This window comes from Canis lupus, chromosome 7, assembly GCF_003254725.2.
Source record: "Canis lupus dingo isolate Sandy chromosome 7, ASM325472v2, whole genome shotgun sequence".
Taxonomy (NCBI): Eukaryota; Metazoa; Chordata; class Mammalia; order Carnivora; family Canidae; genus Canis; species Canis lupus.
The window spans coordinates 5,584,509-5,597,240 of NC_064249.1; positions in this window are offsets into that span (position 1 = coordinate 5,584,509).

A 12,732-nucleotide genomic window follows, 5' to 3' on the forward strand; every position below is an offset into this window, starting at 1 on the left:
CAGTCCAGGCAGCCGTGGCATCTTGTTCCTCAAAAAGCAGAGCCTCCCGGGGCTCAGGGGCCTCGAGTTTCACAATGAGCGGAGTGCTCCCAGGCCTTACCCTCTGATTTGGAGACCTGTGGTTCCAAATTCACCAGTCAGAGGTTTACTTTTCAAAGAAACCACGATCACATCTAAGTCTGAACCCCAGACCTCGGTTAGCTGTGCCTAGAGCCTGCGGTCCAGGGAGCCCCGGTATTTGCAGGAAGACCTAGAAGGGCCGATGGTTTTCTGGCACTCGGCTGTCTCCTTTTCTGGTCAGAAGCCTGTTCTAAGTAACGGTCCTCATAGCGAGACTCTGACCCAACTCACCGCACCCACCCCCACCCCCTGCAGCGGGGAAGAAGGCGGGAGGGAAGGGGACAGGGGCAGGCCGTCCCCTGAGCCAGTCTGCAAGAAAGAGAAAGAGATGAGAAATCCAGGCTGATCAGGCTTATTCCAAGCTCTGAAAAGGGCAGCTGAGCCGGCGTAGCTGCTGAGGACCTGTCGGATGGATGAGCGCAGCGCAAGGATAATTAACACAAGCAATTTTAGTAATTCAAACAGCAAAGAAACGCACACTTGTGTATACACACAGAATGAAATGGGCAAGTTCTTCACAACCTCTTCCTCCTCACCCAACCATGCCAGCCCCCCTCTCCACAAGTAATTTTGCATAACACTCGGGTGTGAATTTGATAGTACCCAGCCCTACAAAAATTTCTATTACTGTATCTACACACATATATGCTTAAAACACAGGTGAGAAATTTCTTTGAGGGTAATAACCGGTACTAATGGGATCACTGGGCATATGGTTCTACAACTTGTTCCTTAAAAGAAATTGTGGCCGAACATCCGTACGTAAAATTTCCCATCCTAACAATTCTGAAGTGCAGAGTTAAATAGTGTGAAGTATCTTCACATAGTCGTACAACCCCTCTCCAGAACTTTTCCATACCCATCAATCAGTGTGCAGCTTGCTCTTTAAACTCAGCCTTTTTAAAAAAAAAAACAACCCAGCCTTTCTTTTTTTGTTTAACTCAGCCTATCTTAGTGTGTGTCCATGACTGAACTCAGAATTATCAAATTCCCCCCGCACCGTATTTTAAAGTTGTTTTTGTTTTATTTTTGTTTTTGTTTGTTTGTTTTGTTGTTGTTGTTTTTAGTAATCTCTGCACCCAGCGAGGGGCTCAAACTCACGACTCCGTGATCAAGAGGCATAGGCTCTACTGACTGAGCCTGCCGGGTGCACCAAAACTATGATATTCTTAATAGCTGCCAAGAATTCTGTAACATAGATGAGCCCTAATTTATTTAATTATTTGCTTTTGATGGATGTTTTATTTCCTCCTTTTTTTTAAATATTAGTATTAATGTTGCAATGATGTAAACATCTTGTACAACATCTCTGTGCACATGTGTACGGATTTCTGTAGCCTAGGTTCCTAGAAGTGGAAGTAAGATTAAGGGGCACGTGCATTTCATGTTCTGGGCGGCACTCCCAGGAAGACAGTATCGATTTATGAATGAATGCATTTTGCATATTGCTTTCTGAATGACAGGTCCATGAATGGATTCGCTGTCAGCAGTGGGGCAATCTGGGGATAGACGAAGTCAGCTGAGAATAAAAGGACATTTGAAGCACTTCCCAAAACATAGATGTGTACCCTTGGTTGCCTAGTGGGAGACTGGAAGAATCAGATGTGGAGGGGCAAGGGGGATTCCTTGAGCCTCCCCTCGGAGTCGGTGGCCCTGCTCACTCAATTACAGTTATTTGCATATCTTTGGGGCGTGTATGCAGAAGGGCTCAAAGACTAATCTGAGCTCCAGCCTTGTTCAGCCTCCTGCTGGCATTTGGTCTTGAGCATGTTATTGATCGGCTTCCTGGACTGCAAAGCGCCTCGTGGGAGATGACAGTTGTGCAAAGGACTTTGACATAAGGCAGACTGGCAGGTGTTGGAAGAGAGGCCCAGAGGGCCACGGGAGCTGAGAAAGGGGCTCCCCTCTGGTTAGGGCGATCCTGAAAGGAAGGCTCGTGCTGAAGGACTTGACTCTGCCTCGGGGTTCTAGGCGTTACCGGCGACACAGGAGACTTGCAAGCATTTTTTCTCATTGTACAGGAGCTCAGCCACACTAACCCCTACAACCCCGCCCCCCTTTTTTTTAAAGATTTTATTTATTTATCCATGGCAGACACACAGAGAGAGGCAGAGACACAGGCAGGGGGAGAAGCAGGCTCCATGCAGGGAGCCCAATGTGGGACTCAATCCCCAAGCCGAAGGCAAATGCTCACCCACTGAGCCCCCCAGGGGTCCCAACCCCTACCACCTTATGGGACACTGAATGTGTGCCCAGCCCTCTGCTGATTACGGAGTCTGAGGAATCAGGCTTGAGGTGTGGTGGTCGATAGCTCAGATGCACACTGCCCCGGAGAAAGCCTTGGAGTCACATAGTAAACTGGGTTCAAAGTGTGTGCAGGTGACTTCACGGAGCCTCGGTTTATCAGCCAGTTCAGTGAGAATAATTGTGGCACTCCACACACACAAAATGTTTTTAGGATTGATTTATTTCAGAGAGAGAGAAAGAATGTAAGCAGGGAGAGGGGCACATGAAGGGTGACACAAGCAGACTTCAGGGAGCCTGATATGGGGCTCCATCCCCGGACCCAGAGAGCCTGGCCTGAGCCCAAATCAAGACTTGGAGGCTCAACTGACTGAGCCACCCAGGCATCCCCACAACACATGCAAAAAATTGCTAATAATATTTAGGATTATAAGTATTAATTATGGAATGTGCTGCAGAGACCTGCAATCACAGCTAGGACCCCAACCGCTGTGCTCTCAAACGTACTGCTGCATCTGCGTCGGGCCCACATTTCCTCCATCTGCCCCCAGCCAGTTCCTGGGGGCCCAGGCCTCTAGTGACGGCTGATTTGGGTTTGAGGATTCCCTGGCCACTGTGCAGAAGCTCCTTTAGACCATACAGTAGTGCAGGACACGCTCACGCCCGACCCTCTCGCCTGTGCCCCTCGGTGGGCCCCCACAGTCTGATGGCTCCCCCCGGCTTGACCGGCCTCCTTCCTTCTCTCTGGAAAGACCTTTCCCCTCAATAAGCCCCTTGCCTGTCCACTGCGTTTCAGCATCTGCTTCTCAGAAGGCCCAGCTGCACGATGATGACACGGCTTCCCCTACGGGCTTGCTGGCGAGGCACACGCACAAGGCAAAGCTGGAGCATGAGGCCCGGCACGCAGGCAGCACTCCTCATCGCCACGTATCACAGCAGCCCGACTGCAGCTGTGCGAGCAAACCGATTCCAGGAAAAAGGAGAGGAAAGGGGGTTAACCCTGCATAGCTTTGGGTGAGAGAGGAGGCCGCTGTGCGTCTGCTGCAGGGGTGTCCTGGGCCTGGGCTGGTGGCTCTGTAGCCCAGCAGAGAGGACCCCCACTCACGTGGGGACGGGGCGGGGGCAGCTGGGTGCCTCCTGGGGGCAGGTGGGGCGGGGTGGGGTGGGGTGGGGTGGGTGTCAGTGCCCGGCAGAGTGGGGGCCAGGGGAGAATGATGGGAAGACTGTGTGCCTTCATGTGAAACAGGGGCCATGGGAAGCGAGGGTGAGTCACAGGGTTTCTCTCGAAACCCCCAAGCCCATGGCATCTAGAATGTGCTGAGCGTGGGGCCCGCCTTGGTTCTAAGAATGCGTCTCTTGCCTCCCCTCCCACAGCTGTCAGAATTAATCAGGCCCCTGATTTCAGCAGTATCGCTCTCTTCTCTTAGAAGAATTTGGCAACGAAAACTGGGTTATATCCCCGCACGGGCGGCCGCAGAGATCAGGGCTGATGGGGAGGAAACGTGAGAGCTGCTCTGGTCTCCGGCGTGGGTTCCAGAACCCACCTGCTCGCACCTGCAGAGAAGACGGGCTCCGGCCTGGCCTCCGCAGGTCTATCCCGCCTCTGCCTCTGGCGCGAGCCGCCTGGGGGCCTCGGACTTCTCGAAGCCTCCATCTGCCCCTCGTGAGCGGTGACAGGAGAGCATCTTCACCGCAGCGTTTTGGGGAGAATTAAACAGCCAACCTGTGTACACCCTCAGCCCCGTTCCTGCCCAACCCTGTTCCGGGAGCCTGGTCCCCTTTGGGATCATCCCTTCTCTTTTCTTTTGAATTCGGGCCTCCCGCAGCCCTGTAAGGTAGACGTATTGTTATCCCCATTTTATAGATCGATAAACTGAGGCTCAGCTTAGGCACCTAGAGAACAGTGTCTCGTGGAACAGGGCCCGGATATAGCCTTTCGGGACACGTCCCCCTGGAGCAAAGGGGGGGGCAGTGGAAGCCACCCAGGCCAAATTAGAGGCCTCGGCCTTCACGGACCTGAAGGGCTGGAGGGCCCAGCATGGGCTGTCTCCTCCCCTCGCCCAGTGCCCCCCTCCCGGGTGAAACGCTGCTCCTGCAGCTACCAGCTAAGCTCATCTCCCCTTTGTCGGGGTGTTGCGCGTCTGCCAAGCCTACGCTGCTCCAATTAAAACTGCAGTCTCCCCGCCTCCCACCCCGACTCCTCCCTCTGGGCACTCTCCACTCCCTTCCACGGCTTTATTTTTATTTATTTTTCATTTTATTTATTTATCTATTTATAAAACGATTTTATTTCTTTATTCATGGGAGACGCAGAGAGAGAGGCAGGGACCCAGGCAGAGGGAGAAGCAGGCTCCATGCAGGGAGCCCGACGTGGGACGCGATCCCGGGACCTCGGGGTCACGCCCTGAGCCAAGGGCAGATGCTTGACCGCTGAGCCCCCCACGTGGCCCCCAAGGCTTTATTTCTAAACATCCTTTTTTACTGAAATACAATGTCCCTCCGCAGAGCTACCCGACTTCATGTTTTCCCCCAAGATCTGATCACCTTCTACAGATCTAGATACCGAGCCGATCACCAGTGGGATACAAACTCCACCAGGGCAGGCATTTGCGGCTGCTCTGTTATGGCTCCACCCCACCCCCCACCCCGTGCCTGGCACCCAGGGACCCAGCAGCACCCAGGGCCCCCCCCATGCCTGGCACCCAGGGGCCCAGCAGCACCCAGGGCACCCCCCCGTGCCTGGCACCCAGGGACCCAGCAGCACCCAGCCCCCCACCCCCGTGCCTGGCACTCAGGGACCCAGCAGCACCCAGTGCTCCTCCCCTCCCTGTGCCTGGCACCCAGGGACTCAGCAGCACCCAGGGCCCCCCCCCTGCCAGTGCATGACACCCAGGGACCCAGCAGCACCCAGGGACCCAGCAGCACCCAGGGCTCCCCACCGGCGAGGAGGATGTGCAGACCCAGCGGTGCCCCGACGGTGGGGGTGCGGAGCCCCGCGGGTGCCGAGGAGGCAGAGCAGAGGCCGCGGCAGGTGCGGCAGGTGCAGCCGAGCAGCCCCAGGAGCTGAGGCCCAGGAAGGCCTGGTTGGGGGGCAAGGTCTCTGGAGGGGGGGGGACGGCCACTCCTGTGGCCTCTCCTGCCGCCGACACTCTCCCCCTCCCTGACAAGGGGGCGGCTTCCTTCTGCGCCTGATGCCCCCGATGCCCCCGGGCGCCTCAGCCGTGGCCTCCTGCGCGGCCGCCCGACCCCCGACCCCTCCGACCTCAGGCCCGGGCCCGGGGAGAAAATCAAAGAAAGGAGAAAAGAAAGATGAGAAAGTAGGGAGAGGAGTGGATGCCCCCTGGGCTCCTACCCGGTGGCCCCGAGTGGAGCTGACACCCAGGGCCACAGGCTTCTCACAGGCATGGGGCCTCCAGGGGGAGGGACGGGTCATGATTTGGGGGGGCCTAGCTCTTCCCTGGTTTATATCCCGGGCCCTCTCCCAGGCAAACCAGAAAGCAGGCTGCGTGAGGGACGTTTGGGCGGCATCCCTCAGGTGGAATCTCCAGGCTGGAGGCCTGCAAAGGGATACTGCTGTTCCTCAACCCTGCTGAATCAGGGAACACCACATTTTTTTTTTAAAGATTTTATTTATTTATTCATGAGAGACACACACAGAGAGAGAGAGAGAGAGACAGAAGCAGAGGGAGAAGCGAACTCCACTCAGGGAGCCTGATGTGGGACTTGATCCCGGGTCTCCAGGATCATGCCCTGGGCCAAAGGCAGGGGCCAAACTGCTGAGCCACCCAGGAATCCCAGGGAACACCAAATTATAGTTTTCCTGTTTCACCTCCATAAATGTTTTGCTTTGAAACTATGCCTGCCCCGGGGGGGCCTGGCCAGCTCAGTCCGTTGCACGGCCGACTCCTGATTTTAGCTCAGGTCAGGTCCCAGGGTCGTGAGATCCAGCCCCACATTGGCTCCGTGCTGGGGGTAGAGCCTGCTTAAGATCCTCTCCCCCTGCTGGTGCTCGCTGTCTCTCAAATAAATAAATAAATAATTTTTAATTTTTTTAAACATTTTTTAAAACATTTTTAAAAAAGTATTCTTGCTCCAAACCGCCTAATAGCTACATATAGAGCAAAACCCAAGGGGATGGAATTTCTTAAGGTATCGCAGTCCCAAAGGGGTAACACTTTACCCATTTTCACTAACTGCAAATTTATAACATTAAGCTCTTCCCTGGTTCTCACAGCACGTGTGCCTTGTTTCCACCCGCTAGGGACTGGAGTTCTATGAACTCTGTGGCTGAAGGCACCAGTCCAGGGAGGTGCTCCCTCCCAGGAAGCAGTTCCATAGCTGTGTGACACTGTGACCACAGCCCCCGTGCACCAGAAACTACACCCCTTCCTTTGGCTTGTCCCAGCTGATCCTGGAGGGCCTCCCTACAACTGCACCAGAATGACTTGCAAGAGAGACCTGTACATAGTGAAGCTGGTGAAGCTTCAGCCTCCGCGTCCTGATTGCATGCACTGCTTTTCTAATTTGGGGTCTGTAAGCTCTAATTTATCTTTTCTGAAAGCCTCTAAGTTATTCAAGCTGTGGGCCCCACACACCTAGATCCATGGCTGCTTGTGTTCCACCGTGGCAGAAAAGGCAAGCTCTATGCTAGAGGTGCTTGCACCTTCCGTAGAGGTTCTTTTTATTTTTTTATATATTTTTTAAAGATTTTATTTTATTTATTCATGAGAGATGAGAGACAGAGACACAGGCAGAGGGAGAAGCAGGCTCCATGCAGGGAACCCGACATGGGACTTGATCCCGGGACTCCAGCATCATGCCCTGGGCTGAAGGCAGGTGCTAAACCGCTGAGCCACCCAGGGATCCCCATTCAGTAGAGTTTCTTGCACCTTCCGTCATTGTTGCTGGGAAGTGGCTACCAGCCAGGGACTAACACTTCCAGTTCTTCGGTCACTTGGTTCTAATCAGTGGATTGTGGCTGGAGGGATATGACCCGACCTCCTAAAACCTTTTAAACATGCTAAAACCTATAAAAACCTGTTAAAACCTACAATCCTTTTCCCCTTCCCTTGCCTTCTGGCTGCACCCAGGACAACAGAAGCCATGTGTGGAGGGCAGGAAAGTGTAATTAAGAGTTTGGCTCCACCTTTGATGTTTGCTCACAGTTTTCAAGCCCTTTCCCTTTCTGCCCCTCAGAACTGACAGGAAAGCTTGAGTCCTCCCTCCTTTGGCCCTGGCTGGAAGTTCAAACCATGAGAGTCTCAGCCGGGGCCTGGGAATCCTTACCCAAGCTCCACCACCTACCTATCACCGACTCAAAGCCAGTAACCACTCCCTGCTTTCTCTCAAGCCATTTTTGGAACCAGTCCTCTTCCTTCCAAGAAAGCCTCATTATGAGAGTAATAAACCTCCTCCATGCCTTCCTGGTGGGTGTGTGTACACGTGGTGTCATCAGTCTTGACATCCAAACCACATTTTTTTTTTTTTTTTTTTGTGAGGGGAATCCGTCCTGTCTCAGGACTAGAACACAGAACCTCCATCAGCACCAATGGCTGTAAAACAGACTTCTTGCCTGTTGTCTCTCACTGCTGTCTCTCCATACACATTTTTCCATGGGTGAGGAATAAACTTCTAAGTCGCTGAGATTTCAGGACTTATCTGTTACAGCAACTAGTGTATCTTAACTAATATACCCAAGGATAAAGCTGTCTAGTTCCAATAATTCTAATTAATCCCAATATCCTAAGTAGATTTGGGGAAATCTAAAAAATAAAAAGACGGGGTGCCTGGGTGTCTCAGTCGGTTAAGCATCTGACTGTTGATTTGGGGTCATAATCACAGGGCCGTGAGAGTGAGCCTGCATTGGGCTCTATGCTGGGCGTGGACCCTCTCCCTCTGCCCCTCTCATTTTCCCACCCCCTGCTAAAAAAAAGAAAAAAAGAAAAAAAAAAAAGACTGATTATTTTCCTTTCTGGCTAAACAGAAGATGCCAAGTCTTTATCTAGCAAAGAGCCTGTGGGTGACAAGGCCATTTGATTCAGAGTATAGGGATAAAGATAAAGATGTTATGATTTTAGAATGATGGATTATTTATTTCATAATGTTAATATGACTTTATTCATCTTTAGTATTTTTCCATAGAAAAAAGAGGGGAGGGAGGAGAGTGTTATCATGTGTTATGAAACAAAAGGAGAAGGGGAGGAAAGAACCTAGTACAGCAAAATCAACCATCAAATAAATGATTCCAGTCATGGGGTTGCCAAAGTTCAAGGGAGATGCAGGTTGGGAACTTCCCCACCCTCTTCCCTTTCTAGGCATTCAAGATTTCACCCAAGCCTTTGGTTTCTGGCAATAAACATGGAGTTGCATTTGTCTTGCCTCCTATTTACCAAGCTTCAGCCTCTGTGACACATGCGGACCCTGTAACACGTGAGCTTTCTCAGTTGTTTTCTCATTCTCAGTTTCTCTGTGAGAGCCTCCCCACTGCTTCTCTTCACCTTAGGAGTGGAAAGAATGGCAGATTACGAAACCTATGGTGTGTGAACAAGTAGAAAAGAAAATAACAGCTGCCAGGATCCAGGTGTTCAGGTCCCACCTACGAGGCTCTGGAAGCCACTTGTCGGGATTGAGCTTAAGGAGACACTTGAGTCAGGAAGAGTCTGTGGGTGCGGGTGCAGAGTCAGATTTGAGGGGACTCTCCAAGTCATGCCTGGGAGACAAAGTGCCTTGAATCTGAAGGCCGAGGCCAGAACAGAACAAGTAGCATAGAGTCAGTAGGTCAGATCGCTGATGCTGGAGAATTCAACTTACTCAAAAGAATTAACCAAAGTTTTTACACGGCGCCTGTCTTGAGTGGAGAGGTGGCTCTAATCTAGACAAGCTGCTTGTTTTGTACAGTTGCTGCACTGGTGGCTTCGGACATCTGGTAGCCTTGGTGTGTTCTGGATTTCCCTGAGGCATCTGAGAAAGTCTTATGTGATGATCGATCTGTGGATAAGATATAGCTGTCTAGGGGATCCCTGGGTGGCTCAGCGGTTTAGCACCTGCCTTCGGCCCGGGGTGTGATCCTGGAGTTCCGCGATCGAGTCCCGCGTCGGCCTCCTTGCATGGAGCTTGCTTCTCCCTCTGCCTGTGTCTCTGCCTCTCTCTCTCTCTCTCTCTCTGTGTGTGTGTGTGTGTCTTTCATGAATAAATAAATAAAACCTTAAAAAAAAAAGATATAGCTGTCCATCCATTGTTTCTAGCTAGGAGAAGGACCTTGACTGATATCTATGGTGCTATGGCCTTGACCCACCGTATTTAATATTCCATCATCTTGGACAAAGATAAAGAAGTGAAGTTTATCGAAAGCTAGATCAACTGCCCCAAATATCTAAAAGTAAAGCAGACAGAGATAAGCATGAGTCATACATTGAATTTCAAAAACTTCAATGTAAAAACAAACAAACAAAACACAAAAACTTCAATGTACAACCCGGAGTGAGAATGAAGTAATGGATCATTAGTAAAATAAAAAAGACTTGGAATTGTAGCTGACCCCTGGGTATTTAATTTCCTACGACTGCTGTAAAAAACTACCCCAAACTAGGGGACTTGAAACAATGGAAATGTATTCTCTGAAATCCAAAATCAAGGTATCAGTAGTGTCATGCTCATTCCAAAGGCTCTAGGGAAAAAACCCGCTTTGCTTTTCCAAGTTTCTTTTTCTTTCTTTCTTTCTTTTTTAAGATTTTATTTATTTATTCATGAGAGACCCAGAAAGAGAGGCAGAGACATAGGCAGAGGGAGGAGAAGCAGGCCCCTGCAGGGAGCCTGGCGTGGGACACGATCCTAGGACTCCGGAATCACGCCGTGAGCCAAAGGCGGACGCTCAAGCACTGAGCCACCCAGGCGCCCACCTTTCCAAGTTTCTGTGGTTGTAAACAGTCTGTGGTGTTCGTTGGATGGTGGCAGCGTAGCTACAACTCTGCCTCTGTGCTCACACGGCCATCTGCCCTGTGTGTCTATGTTCTTATATCCAAATTTCCCTTCTTTTATAAGGACACCTGTCACAGGTTTAGGGCCTACCCTACTCCCATATAACCTTACCTTGACCTGATTACATTGGCAAAGACTCTCTTTCCAAATAAGATCACGTTCACAGGTACTAGAGGGTTAAGACTTGAACGTAGCTTTTTGAGAGACACAATTCCACATGCAACACCTAGTATGGCCAGCAGCGTGTGGTATGGCTGGTGGTGAAGGATCTGCATGACGGTGGTGGGGCTGCATCATGATGAATGATCCGGGGCAAAGGGGCAGAAGTACTAACCTGCCCAGGGAGACTCATCAAGTGGACTCTCAGCAGTACCTGGCTCCTCCTAGCTCCCCTGGTCTTCCTTGCATCGCACTATTTTCCCTTTTATTTTTTTTCTGGCAGTTTCTCCTTGCTCTCCATTGTGGATACCTCACCCATTAAATGATTGTATTCCTCAGTGCTTTAAACTTTCTCTTCTCCATATCTTCTTCGGAGTGAGTTGGTGTCCTTCCTCACGACTTCAGTTATCATTTATATACAGAAGACTCCAGAATCTGGCGGAGGCATCTCCTGAAATCTAATTAGACATCTCCACTGAATACTTCCAACATTGGGCTCTTCATCTTCCTCCTTTGTTAAAACCTGGGCCTCGTCCAGGGTCCAGTCTCAGTCCATCGCACCACCATCTGCTCGCTTATCTAACATCCTTGATTTCTCCCTTGCCTCGCTCTCCTTGTCTAGGCAGCCATCACATCTACTTGACATGACATGTGAACTACTGCACAAATAGATCTATATAGTTTTCTTTTTATTTCCACTGCTGCTACCCTTGTGCAGGCCACTCTCTGATTTCCATTTTATTTGATTATTTTATTTTATTTTTGCCTGGATGACTGTAACAGCTTCTGACTTGGTCTTCCAGTCTCTGGTCTTCTCCGTTAATCCACTTTTCACGTGGCAGCCAGAACGCAAATATAATCATGTTATTTCCCTGTTTAAAACCCTTCGATGGATTCCCACCCTCTTTAGGATATGAGTCAACCTCCCTAACATGGCTAATAGAAACTGGATGACCTGACCTCTGCTTACTTCTCAAGTCTCATTCTCTCTCTTCCATCTTATTCTCATACCTTCCCCCTTTTCCTCTGCATCTTTAGGCCTGCAGTTCCCTCAGCCCAGCACACTCTTCCTTTCTCTCATTGCCTAATTTATGAATATTCATATTTTAGGTCTCAGTTTAAATGTTCTTTTCTTCTAGAGAGGCCTCTCCTGACCCAGTTTTCTTGCTCCCATCAGTTACTGGTTTACCGTGTTGTGCAACTCCAAGGGGTGACATTTGTATCATATTGAGTGTGAATAGTACCCTTGAAATTGTGCAATGCAGTAACCAGGCACCCTTCGTTCCTCACTGTCATTGGTTTAATTGTCTTCCTTTCTGGGGCTGCAAGTGCCACAGCTGATGCTCTGCTGTACACCTGGAACACAGTAGGGACTCAATCAGTATTAAATTAATAAGTGAAGTTTAAGAGAGAAAGGACTCTCTTAGCAAGCACATACAAGAAAAAAAAAATGCAGGAGTGGAAAAGATTATGGAAACCATACATTTTAAATGATAATTTGAGTAACTGAAGGTAGCTGGCTTGCAGAAATTAAGGCTTAGAATAGATATAATAGCTGCCTTCAGTGTTTGAAAGGCTATCTATATGAAAATGGAATATAGTGATTCTATTTTGTCCCAGAGAGTAACTAAAAGAACTGAAGGCAAGTGAAAGCAAAGAAAATTTGGGCCTGATAAGAAAATCAAAAGAACTTTCCAATCATGAGAGCTATCCAGAAATGAAACGGATGGCACATCGTGTAGAGTTCTGTTTCACTGCAAATATTGAAGTGTAAGCATCACTGTTCTTGTCCATCTGTTAGAATGATTGCAGATGGCATGTGGATAAGAGAGCCGTTGAGTGTCAGACTCAAAGTGTCTGATTTTATAACTGTAAGGAAAGTTTTTTTTCTTTTTCTTTTAAAGAGTTTTGTTTATTTCAGAGAGAGAGTGTAGAGGGAGAGGGAGAGGGAGAGGGAGAAGCAGACTCCCTACTGAGTGGAGAGCCCAGTGCAGGCTTGATCCCAGGACTCTGAGATCATAACCTGAACAGAAGACAGACATTTAACTGACCAAGCTACCCAGGTGTCCCAGGAAAGTTTTCTTTTCTTTTCTTTTTTTAAGATTTTATTTATTTATTCATGAGAGACACACGCACACAGAGAGGCAGAGACATAGGCAGAGAGAGAAGCAGGCTCCTCATAGGAAGCCCAATGCAGGACTCTATCCCCAGACCTCGGGATCATGACCTGAG